Source organism: Pleurodeles waltl, chromosome 1_2 (genome assembly GCF_031143425.1).
Source record: "Pleurodeles waltl isolate 20211129_DDA chromosome 1_2, aPleWal1.hap1.20221129, whole genome shotgun sequence".
Taxonomy (NCBI): domain Eukaryota; kingdom Metazoa; phylum Chordata; class Amphibia; order Caudata; family Salamandridae; genus Pleurodeles; species Pleurodeles waltl.
This window is the reverse complement of record NC_090437.1, coordinates 693,462,237-693,474,862: the sequence shown is the minus strand read 5'-3', so window position 1 is coordinate 693,474,862 and position 12,626 is coordinate 693,462,237. Positions and strand designations below refer to the sequence as shown.

At 43.3% G+C, this 12,626-nt stretch overlaps 1 protein-coding gene across 5 annotated transcripts in view; it reads right to left on the bottom strand.

Moving 5' to 3' along the window:
• The window catches only part of FHIP1A (FHF complex subunit HOOK interacting protein 1A), a 349,320-nt gene that overhangs the window by 267,191 nt on the left and 69,503 nt on the right, over positions 1–12,626 (bottom strand). For 3 of the 5 annotated variants that reach the window (XM_069242647.1, XM_069242648.1, XM_069242650.1), the window contains exon 2: positions 10,523–10,570. The gene's annotated coding sequence lies outside the window, so the exon portion shown is untranslated. Of the gene's footprint in view, positions 1–3,804; positions 3,910–10,522; positions 10,571–12,626 lie in introns of those variants that run through there. The other 2 variants (XM_069242651.1, XM_069242649.1) reach the window with 2 other exon arrangements.

The window sequence follows — 12,626 nt, the reverse complement described above, 5'->3', positions numbered from 1 at the left end:
GTATATACTACATCTAAATGAGATATAGTGTGCACAGAGTCCAAGGGTTCCCCAGAGGCCTAACGGAGGCTAAGGTAGACAATACTAATGCTCTCTTTTGTGGTAGTGTAGTCGAACAGTTAGGCTTGTCAGAGAGTAGTGCAACGCATTTGTTGTACACACACACAGACAATAGAAGAAGCACACACTCAATGACTAAACTCCAAACCAGTGGTTTTTATATAGCAAAAATATATTTTCTTCATTTATTTCTAGAACCACAAGATTCAAGTTGCATCTAAGTACTTCAATAGATTTGTATTTCACACATATATCAATAATACTTTGAAATCGGTAAATTATTCAGTTTTTGAAATATTGGCAATTATCTGGTTTAAATGTTGACTGCAATTTTCAGAAACAGTTCCTGGGAGGAAGAAAAGTTAAAACAATTTACAGGTAAGTACTCGACTTACAGTTCCAGTGTCCAGGGGTTAGGAAGTCCACAGATTGAGGTTCAAGTTAGCCCCAAACACCCACCACCACCAGCACAAAGCCGGCCGGGTGCAGAGGTAAAAATTGAGGCATATTTAACCTGGGCTCCTATGGACACTGGGGGCACTCGGTTTTTAGATCTGCTGACAGGTAAGTACCCGCGTCTTGAGATGGCAGACCTGGGGGGTTTTGAGGAGCACCAGGCAGGGGGTGAGGGGCCACAAGTAGGCACCAAACACACACCCTCAGTGGCACAGGAGTGACCGGGTGCAGGGTGCAAACAGAGCGTCAGGCTCCCAATGCTTTCCTATGAGGGGATCCCCAGGGTCACTTAGATGCTGCAGGCTGTGTCCAGGGGGTCGGTTTGGAAAAACTACAGGCTGGACAAGTAGGAGGGCCTGCTGCTGAACGTTGCTGCACTGGTGGTCGGGTTCTCCAAGGCCTGGGGGCTGTGGGTGCAGTGTACCTTTAGGCGTCGGGTCCTCTGGATTCACACTACAGGCGTCATCATGAGGGGCAGGAGAGGTCAACTCAGGGTAGGCACTTGCTCGGAATTACCTGGGGATCCTCTCTAGCCGGGTGGGCCACCTGGACAAAGGCCATGGGCGTCGGGTGCAGAGTGGTCAGGACTTGCGGATCCAGGGAGGTTCTAGAGTCCTTTGGTTTAGTTTCTTTTTGGACAGGGCTGCTGTCCTCAGGAGTTCTTGGTCCTTTTGGGTACAGGGCAGTCCAGCTTGGCAGAGGTTGCTGGTACTGCAGGATGCATCGCTTTTCTTGTGCAGGTGCTCTGAAGCAAGAGACAGGCCAGTAGGGCTGGGACCAAGTCAGTTTTCGTCTTCCTTCTTCTCTGATGGAGTTCCAGTTTAGCAGTCCTTCTTGCATGTCAGGTTGCCAGGAATCAGATGACTTGGGTTCAGGGGAGCCCTTAAATCCTAGATTTTAGTGGTGTTATAGAGGTCAGAGGGCAGTAGCCAATGGCTACTGTCCCTGAGGGTGGCTGGACCCTTCTTGTGTCCACTCCTTTGGGGAGGGGACACAATCCTAACCCTATTGGTCCCGGTCCTCCAAACCAAGATGGAGGATTCTGCAGGGAGGGGGGGGGGGGTCACCTCAGCTCTGGACACCTTAGGGGTGTTCCTAGCTGGGGTGATCACCCCTCCCTGTTTCATTAATTTTCCCGCCGGACTTACTGCCAAAAGTGGGGCTTTGTCCAGGGGGTGGGCAACTCCACTAGCTAGAGTGCCCTGGGGCATTGTAATCCAAGGCTTGAGCCTTGGAAGCTCACTGCCAGCTGCTACAGTTCCTGCAAGTGGGGGTGTGTGAAGCACCTCTACCCAGGACAGGATTTGTTTCTGGCCACAGAAAGCACAAAGGCTCCCATCCCATGTGGTCAGAAACTGGTCTGGAAGTGGCAGGCTGGCACAGACTGGTCAGTCCTGCACTAGCAGTTTGGCTAACATACAGGGGGCATCTTTAAGATGCCCTCTGGGTGCATTTTTCCATAAAACCCACACTGGCATCAGTGTGTGTTTATTGTGCTGAGGAGTTTGATACCAAACATCCCAGTATTCAGTGAAGCCATTATGGAGCTGTGGAGTTCGTAATGACAAACTCCCAGAATATATACTCAATATGGCTACACTGCACTTACAATGTCTAAGAATGGACTTAAGATACTGTAGGGGCACGTTGCTCATGCAGCTATGCCCTCACCTGTGGTATAGTGCACCCTGCCTTAGGGCTGTAAGGCCTGCTAGAGGGGTGACTTACTAATGCCACAGGCAGAGGTTAGTGGGCATGGCACCCTGTGCCTTTTTTCCCCCACCAGCACACACAAGCTGCAAAGGCAATGTGCATGTGCTTGGTGAGGGGTCCCCCAGGGTGGCATAGTAAATGCTGCAGCCCTTGAGGACTTTCTGTTGCCAGAGGGTCCTTGGGTACCTTATACGAGGGACTTAACTGTGTGCCATGGGTGTGCCAATTGTGGAAACAAAGGTACATATTTTGGGAAAGAACACTGATGATGGGGCCTGGTTAGCTGGATCCCACCACACTTCCAATCAAAGTTGGCATCAATATCAGGCAAAATGTGTGTGGGGGGGGTAACAATGCCAACAGTGGCACTTTCCTACAGTGTCTGTACACAGCTCTGCTGCTCTCCTACTGCCTGGCTCAGTAGTAGGAATATTGCAGCTGGTCTGTATGTTTATCATCTTGCTCTCAGGCTGGTCCCAAACACCCTCCTGCAAGATCCACCCTTGCTTAGTTGTACATCTTCACCAATTATGTGGGATTTGTGGCAGTCCGAGAAGGCTGGAACCAGCAATAATTTATACCACAAGCATGCCAGTGGGTACGCAATTCTGCACCAGTGAGGCACCACAGCAATTGTAAACCACTTCTAAATTATTTTAATACAAGTAACATATTTTGCAACTGTACAACATATATATTTATTGTACAGTAGTGAAAGACTGGACCTCTGCTTCTTACTGGTAGTTTACTGTTGTCAATTTCCATACATTTTAGTTGGGAAAACAAATATCCGTTAGACACTTTGCCACTTCTGGCAAAAATGATTGAAAAGGTAGCAGTGAAACCCTCACAAACGCACTCTGAGCCCAATCATCTTAAACATTTTACCAGGTTCAAACCGATTTTCTAGGATGCTCTTCCTTGATCTTGGGATGCCTTTTGCTGCAGTAGGTCATTTCTACCTGTTGGAGATCAAGGCATTGTTGCGGAGAACTCCGTAATAACCACTGATCTGCACTAATCCCCTGTTCTTTTTAGTCTAGCTTTTGCATCATATGTGGTTAAAAAGCACATTGATCTTCACATAGCTTATCAAAAGCTAAGCTTAGCAAAACAAAAGCTAACTGCAAAAGCTAACTGCCTTGGAATGGCTGCAACTTAAAACCAACATGGCAAATGTGGCAATCTTTGGTCCTCCCAAGTTAGCAAATAATAAAAATGGTATCTTCTTTCTAAACCATCATTGAGGTACATCATAACAGTGATAGACACTGGTGTCCCCAAAGCCAGAGATCAATACAACCATAAAATGATTTCACCATATCTACAAATTGATAAATGTAACTTTTCTCACTCTAATGAACACAAGTAAAAATATGTCAAGAAAAGCAGTACATCACAGATTGGATCATATCAATGCTACTGCCATCCCAAAAAGAGAAAAGAATATAAACAACATATGTTTCACTCTTGAGCAGGGACTGGCACACCCAGGAAGGACATAAAAGATGGAACAGAGGAACCAAGAGTGAGGAAAAAGAGAGAAGATTACGTGGAATCGGGAAGCTGACTTACTTCTCAATCTTGTGACAAAATTGTCCAGCTGCCTCTGTAGAGCAAGTGTTCCAGCGATTCAACTGTTCCACGACTGAAGTACAAGAACTGCATGAAGCCGGTGAGCATGGGCGGGTCTTTATTTACAAGCCTCAATATTCAACAAGTAGCAGTAACACGCCCATTGGAAAACACTCTTGGTATGATAATCTTTACCACATGATATCGTTAATCCTGTGAAAGCAGGTGACGACGTGTTTCCAGTTGCCACCATTAACGCTTTTTAAACTAGTGAGAGTCCTGCACAAAATTGTTTGCATATAAATTAATAAAATGTCAGAATTTTAAGACAAAATCCATGGTTCACAGGCATATATGTCATAAAATGACAATTAAAAAGTCTTTCGACGTCAGCACATACTATTTTAAAACAAATTACTGTAAACAGGATTTGCCGGTTCTGCAAAGTGGAGTCATTTAAACACAACAAAGCAATTCTGCACAATCCTTTCTTTACTTTGGTTCACTACCGCTGGGCTAGATTTAGTGTTTATTTTAGACATCACAAATAAAAAGTGCTAATATTAGCTTTCACAACGCCAAATATTATACTTTAGGTATTATTTATCAAGAGGGTTATTCATGCAAAAAAACGAGGGGACAAGAAGTTTTTTAACAGATGTTGAAAAGTGTCCATGGTATGTCGTCCTTAACCGCAGTAACTGCAGGAACAGATAACATAACATGAAACCAACAGTGTACTGGGTCATCTTATAATAAAATACGATGTGTGAACTGTTAACGTATATTAGTTAAAATGGTTATTCCCAAAGTAAATATCTTCAAGAAAGTGACGTGCTTTATCATCGGGCCCCTTCTCACCGTGGTTCCAAATAAATTCAATTTTGCGCCTTTCATGGGGCTTTTGAAGAGTTTCAGAAACTACTTTTTGACAACCAGTAAGTAATGCACCTCTGTACCGGTGGGTGGCTGGAACCTAGTCAGGTTAAAAACGCATAGGGGATGAGGAGTATTTAAAGGATTTATTTATTAGTCCCTCTATCACATAGATAACAACCCCCCCTACCCCGCCCCAGGAGCTTGTGTAAAGCAAACCCTTAGTGTAACACCAACATGTTTATGCCTCACTCACAGCCCTACCAGGGATTGGGGCATTCTTCAGCATTGTTCCAAACCACATTCTAGGCTTAGCCTTCACTAGCACACTCAGGATATTCAATTTCTCTGTGGAGAATAAAGTAAAAACGAGAAGCGATTGCATCTGTGCTGGAATGGTTTAGTGTCAGGTTCTGTGACACACTGGCATAATAATGTACACTAGTAAATAACATCCTCTCCAATGTAGGCGAGAACGTGAAGTTAATCATCAACACCGCAAACAACACAATACATGCACCCTAGACACCCATGAACCTACAACCAAGTGGTAGGTAGATTGGGGTGAAGTAGGGTAGATTGGGGAAGAGTGGAGTGCAGTGGATTGGGGTAGACTAGAGTGGGGTACATTGGAGTGGTGCAGATTAGAGTGGGATAGATTAGAGTGGAATGGAGTGGGGTAGATTAGCTTGGAGTAAAGTAGATTAGGGTGGGGTAGATTGGAGTGAGATAGATAGGAGTGGGGTAGACTGTGGTAGATTTGGGTGGAGTGGTGTAGATTGAGTGGAGTAGGTTGAAGTGGAGTTGGACAGAGTGCTGTGGGGTAGATTGAAGTGGGGTGGGGTAGGCTGGAGTGGGGTAGATTTAGGTTATGGTTTAGTAGATTGGAGTGAACTGGAGTAGATAGGGTAGAATGGAGTGGGGTGGGTTGGATGGGGTAGATTGGAGTATGGTATTTTGGGGTGGAGTGGGGTAAGGTAGACTGGAGTGGAATGGGGTGGATTTGAGTGGCATGTGGTAGTATGGAGTGAAGTGGAGTGGGGTAGATTGGGTACATTAGAATGGAGTGTGGTAGATTGGGGTAGGATGGAGTGGAGTAGATACGGTGGACTGGAGTGGGTAGACTGGAGTGGGGCACAATGGGAGAGGGTAGATTGGAGTGCGGTGGAGTGGAGTAGGATACATTCAAGTGGAGTCGAGAATGGAGTGCAGCAGGATACATTGGGGAAGAGTGGGGTGTAATGAGGTAGATTAGGGCGGTGTGGGTGGGACTGGGTGGATTAGAATAGGATAGATTAGAATGGAGTGGGGTATAATCTAGTGGGGTAGACTGAAGAGGGATGATTAGAGTGGGGTGGTTTGGAGTGAGGTAGATTGTAGAGGAGTAGATTGCAGTGAAGTTGGGTAGAGTAGACTGGAGTGGAGTAGATTGGAGTGGGGTGGATCAGAGTGGGGTAGATCAGAGTGGGGTGGATTGGAGTGGGGTAGATTTGAATGGGGTAGGTTGGAGTGGGGTAGATTGGGATGGGGAAGATTGACATGGACTGGACTGGGTTAAACTGGAGTGAGTGGGGTAGCTTTAAGGTGAGTGTGGGTGACTGGAGTGGGATAGACTAGGGATGTGGGTAGACTGGAGTCATGTTGGGGTAGACTGGAGTGGGGTAGATCTGGGTAGAATGGAGTAGATTGGTGTGGGATGGATTGGAATGTGGAGTGGGGTAGAGTGAAGTGGGGTATATTGGAGTGGGTAGATTGGCGTGGGGTAGAACACAGTGGGGTAGATCAGGGTGGAGTGAGATACATTGGGGCAGACAGAAGAGAAGTGGGGTAGATAGGGGAAGAGTGGGGTACAGTGGATTGGGGTAGATTAGAGTGGTGTGGGGCAGGCTGGATTGGAGTGGAGTGGGGTAGACTGCAGTGGAGAGTAGATTGGAGTGGAGTGGGATAAATTGGAGTGAATAAAGTGGAGAAGAGTAGATTGGAGTGGACTGGGTAGATTAGGGTGGAGTGGGTTAGATTGGGTGGAGTGGGTTAGATTGGGGGGGACTGGGGTAGACTGGAGAGGGATAAATTGGCTGGATTATGGTGGGGTAGATTAGATTGAAGTAGGGTAGACTGGAATGGGGTAGCTTGGAGTGCATATAGGAGTGGGATAGTTTGGAGTAGGATAGATTGCGGAAGGTTGGGGTGGAGCATGATATATTGGAGTGGGTGGAGTACACTGGAGTTGGGTAGATGGGGTGGAGTGGGGCAGGGAACACTGGAGTGTGGTGGACTGGGGTGGAGTGGATTAGATTGGACTGTGGGTGGTGTAGATTTGAGAGGAATGTGGTAGATTAGAGTGATGTAGAATGGGTAGAGTAGAATGAAGTGTGATAAATTGTAGTAGAGTAGAGTGGAGTCAATTGGGTGGATTGGAGTGGGTAGATTGGGGCAGAGTGGAGCTGGATAAATTGGGGCAGAGTGGAATTAGACAGATTGGGTAAGAGTGGGGTAGTCTGGAGTGGAGTGGGGTAGATTAGGGTGGGGTACAGTGGAGTAGACTGTGTGGATTAGGGTAGGGTAAATTGGAATGGAGTAGGGTAGATTTGAGTGAGACAGATTGGAGAGGGATAATTGGAGTGGGGTAGTTTGGAGTGGGGTAGATAGGAGTAGTTTGGGTGTGGGATAGGTTGGATTGATTGGGATAGGGTGGGGTAGATTTCAGTAGGATGGACTGGGGTAGATTTGAGTTAATTGCAGTGAGTTATATTTAGGTAGAGTGGAGTGTGGCGGAGGAGTGGTGTAGATTGTGGTAGTTTGGAGGTGGGTAGATTTGAGTGAATTTGGGTAGAATGGAATGGAGTGCAGTGGATTGGACTGAGGTACACTGGAGTCGGTGGATTTGAGTAGACTTGAGTATGACGGATTGGTGTGAGATGGGGTAGACTGAGCTAGATAGGAGCAGAATGGGGTAGTTTTAAATGGATTGAAGTAGACTAGGGTGCAGTGGGGTGGGGTTGATTGGGTTAGATTGAGTGGAGTGGCATAGTGTGGAGTATGCATGATGTGGTAGCGCACTGCCATTACAGAAACACATTTCAATTGAAATGACCACTACATTCGCACCAAAATAAGTTTTTCCTGCACTTAAAGGATAATGTGCACAAATGTCATTACCTAGTGTATTGATGTGTTTTGATCATATACAAATATTTGTTTCCACCACATTCCAGAATTACAAAGCAAATGTGATCCATTTTTACTAATTCTGTCATATTCTAAAACATCAGCACCGTTCTTTTTTTTGTAGTGTGCTAGAAGAAAAAAGAACATCCCTTCTCCTCTTACATGGCTACTCAGCAGGATTCTCACAAAAATTCTTCCACTTATAAGTCAGAGAAAGAAATGAACACCATATTCCCTGGAAGAGAGAGCCTGACATTTGACTTATGTCTTTGAATGCATAGCAAATGTGACAAGATAAGAACAAGATTTAAAGGCTTGTTAACAGAAAGCAAGTTTGTGGAAGAATACAGTAAACATGATCTAGGCAACTAGAGGGACGAACTGAACTTGGACAGTCTAAAGCAAATAAAGGCAGCAAATAAAAAGCCAGAAAGTGTGAGTTACAAACCACAAATCCAATGGTAATCACTGAGCATAATGCATTCCTAGTTTAGCTTTCTGAAAGTTCTCAAGACGTCGTTAGCAAACCAGACAACTTTGCTACCTGGCTGGCTGCGACATAATATGTCTCTGTTGTCAAGAAATTCAAAATTTATTGCCACTGAGTTTTGCCATTTCTAAGCAAACTGTAGAACGCAGAATATAAGAATTGGTTTACAAAGCAGCTGTTCTGGTTAGATCAATATTAGGTGTAGAACGTTAGTAAATGTCGATTTAATAAACAGAAAGTTTTTGACGTGGCAATACAGTATTTGGAATGTGAAAGCAACACTTCTACATTCTTCGTTAAAATTAAACCTTTCCTCTGCTCCTGCAAAGGAGCCCAAATTAAATGTGGTCATCGACAGAAGCTTCAGTTGTCATCCAAGGAAGAACTGAAATGAGCAAATGTCACTAAATGGCAAGCCAGCTTGGAAAGTTAGAGGGTGTGCATCTAGGGCAACAGAGTTACGGGAAAGATGGTCTGGAGTGGTCAAGGAGTTGGGGTTGAGGCAGACTCCACTGACGCCTGTGAGAGGTGGCTGAACCAGAAAGTCACTGCATCTCCAGCTATAAGGTATGGAACAGATATAATGGGATCAGAAATAATGAACTAAAGGTCTGAAATAGTGACAGATTTTACCAGATTTGGAAGAAAGGGGAACTGGCTCTCACTGGGTATTCAAAGGGCTAATAAGCCTTTGGCCACCAAGAGGGAGTTCAATGAAGTAACAGGACTGTGTCAGTATTTACAAATAATTGGGGGGAGGGACTAACAAGCAGACCTAGAGGTGGGACATCAGTCACTGATTAGACTGAACAAGGGAACGTAGCCGTTCTCGTTTCACCAAGAAGTACATGCCGAAATGTAAACATCAAAAATTGTTCAGAAAGCGGAAATTTTGGGCCAAACCCAAATTCTCTAAATTATACCACATTCGGCTGTGTAAATACTCCAAAGGAAGCAGTAATACCACACCTGGAAGTATCTTTATTTACATACTCTGGCATTATAGCACAAAATTAGGGTCAACTAATAATGAGGTCCATAATGTCTTTGTTTGGCTCAAAACGAATACAGCATTTATGTGGAGAATTTCAACATTACGTTGGATGAGGCAGTTTGACTAAGTGATGAATACTTAAATGAACCTTCTTGCAACTGGTACATAGAAGAAACACAGAACCCACCCCAAGAGTGCCCAAACACTGGAACCTGGCTACATGCAAACAAAGAACAAATGGTTCCGTGGGACTCACTCCAGTCATACCATGAGGTACATATACATGTCAATACTATGAATCATGCATAAAAATCACACTTTTATTATATACGCTAATCAATGGTGCCAATCAATATATTAGAAGGTGAAGAAGGCACAGTGCTCATAGATACAGTAGTACAGTAACTAATGCAATGTGGGTATCCATGAATCAAACATATCAGTTTAGCACAAATGCTGCTTCAGAGAAATAAACTGTGCAAATGATCCCCACAAAATTGTCAACGTTTCGACCTACAGTTCTACATATAATGGGTCTCCTCAGGGCCAGAAATCTGACTCGGCACCTCTCAATTGTATGGGACTTCCATATATAGAGGTCTTGCACAAAACATATCAAAAGTTCTTCTCTGCTTTGCAGTCCACATTCGAGGCTATGCGGTAAGTCCTGCTGAATCCGCATGTGGTATACCACCAGCTCACAGTGTCTCCCTGTTCTAAAAAAAAAAATGGGTTTGAGAACAGGGAGACGCTGTGAGCTTGCACTATACCTCATGCGGATTCAGTGGGAGTTCTAATATATTGAATTACATTGATTAGCGTAAATAATAAAAGTTTGACTTTTATAAATGATTCATAGTATTGACATGTAAACGTAGCTCACGAGACAACAGGAGTGAGACCCATGGAACCATTTCTTCTTTGTCTTCTTGCAAACTGGGCATTGAATTGTCGGAGTGTTATCTTTTGATGCAAGTAAAATGAAAATTATTAAAATATTGAAGTTTAATTGCAGGCTGTACTGTCATTTATAACCACATAACATATGGAACAGTTAGCATGCTTCTTTTTTTCCAACATCCAAATGGTCTACATTTACCAAGAATTCTACTGCATAACACCAAAAATAATAATAACACGTCATACCTTAATGAAAGAAACTGTGCAATAATACTACATGCAGAACTTACATTGTCGTTTCTCATTCAGAACTCTTATAAGGAGATTTTCAGATGTTTCTGTTAAAAAAAAAAAACAAGCAACATTTAAAATTGTATTTTTGAGGGCACAAATGATTACTTTATTTTGTCAATTTTCTTACCTGGTCAGAAAATAGATACGTTTAAGGGATTGTCCATGCACAGAGGGACATTTAATCTTATGGACTATTTCGGTAAGGGTGCATAGTATCAGCAAGGCCACTGGAATTATGTTGCAGAGGAGGTCTAAATTATTCGTCAAGAACAGCAAATATGCAGTGTAATGCAGCATATTTTAGGATACTGTGACTTTATTGATTTGTCATTTTTATTCATGATACAAAGTGTGGACAGATAAACTGGTTCTAATAAGGAGAAATCTTAACAATCAAATACAGTAATAAGCAACTGAAACCAGGTAACCTGTGTGAAGGGCCTTCCACTTCACAGGAACATATTTACCCACATTCGTACTAACTTTTGATCTATTTAAGCTAAATGCATTTTTTGTTAAAATTTGCCTACAAATTATGCAGCTTTTATGGATTTTGTGGCAAATGCAACAAATCCATAATTATGCGGACTACACTGCAGCCGCGCAGATTCGCATATTTCCATTGATAATGATAATCAGACAGGATCAAACCATTATATAAAAAAAGACCTTCCCAAAGTTAGCATTCCAACTAACGGCAGGTTATATAACGTTTTAAAGTTTACAAACCAGAACTATAGGTGACAACACCATAATAATAATAATGATGATAAGGTCAGCTTTGCTTGGATACCAGTCAACCTCTCCTTTTGAGTACCAAGGTTCTATATAAACAAGACTGGAACATACCATTAAGGTCACTAACCCAGATACACTTAATTAGTTGGGAGGAAGCCTACCTTAGCCAGAATGTGGAGGACATAGATGGAACAACAGTTCTCAACGTTAGAGGCATGAAATTTATGTGTAGTTTTGAGGCAATTTGCTTCAAAACATTTTGAAGACAGAACTGGTGAAGAGCAACAGTGAGGAAGAAAGACTTGAACAATGCCTTAGGCAATGGAAAGAATGATAGAGTCCTGGAAGGTCTGTATATAAGACTGCAGAGTTTTTTTCACAGATGGAAGAGAAAGAACTCCAATGGGAGATCTGCTTGGTGCAAGAATCGCCTGAAGAAGCATTCGAAGGGATCTTTGAGGGTTCTGCCCTGAATGAGGATATGTCAGTAGAAAAAACTAATTAGGAAAATTCATTGCTGTAGCTCAACTAAGACCAGAAAGAGGGGATTTGTCGGTTTGAGATTTGTTTTTATAATTACAAACAGTTTCTTAGGTCTGTTCCTTGAGACGTTTATTTCAGAATTCAGCCATACTGCTTTTACGGAGAGAATAGTGGACTTGCAGCGTTTTCGCTTTAGTTTGAACTGGATTAATGACAAATGAGTTTTAGTGATTCCACAAAACATGTCTGCTCTTTCAACAGACCATCTTTTGAGGCCATCACTGAATGAGAACCACTTAGAGGCTTTGGTGTTCGTTGTGGTTTTCCTTTAGAGTGGGACGAGATGATCAATAGCTTTGACAGAATAGGAGAGGTATTTTTGAAAGAGGAGATTCGGATTGTTTAGGATAGTTTGAGGCTGGTGACTGTATGAAGAAGGAAGAGCGCAAGGAGCTTAGATTGTCTCTGCATTATAAGGGCAGTAGACAATAGGCAATAGGCAATTTGTTCCAATACGACCTAGATTTCAACACACCTCCAATACCCATCTTCCCCCACGCATGCAAGTCAGTCATAAAATGATTAATTCTGAGGAAAAATACCATTTATATAAAAAGAACTTGTTCCAAAACACTATCTGAATGAATGCAAAGAAGGTGCACGCTCTTTCTCTCCCTTGCGGACACAATACCTGGGACCTTGAGCAAGGAAATGGTCAAGTTGCTTTTATCATCCTGGACATCCTTGGTGAATGGCTCACCTTAGCAAGGAGTTTTCGGTGAATGTTTTAAGGCTGGCCAGGCCTCCTCTATCCTAAAGAAGCCTACAGCGAAAACCAATAACCTGAACAACTTTCACTTGTTATCAGTACTAACTTCC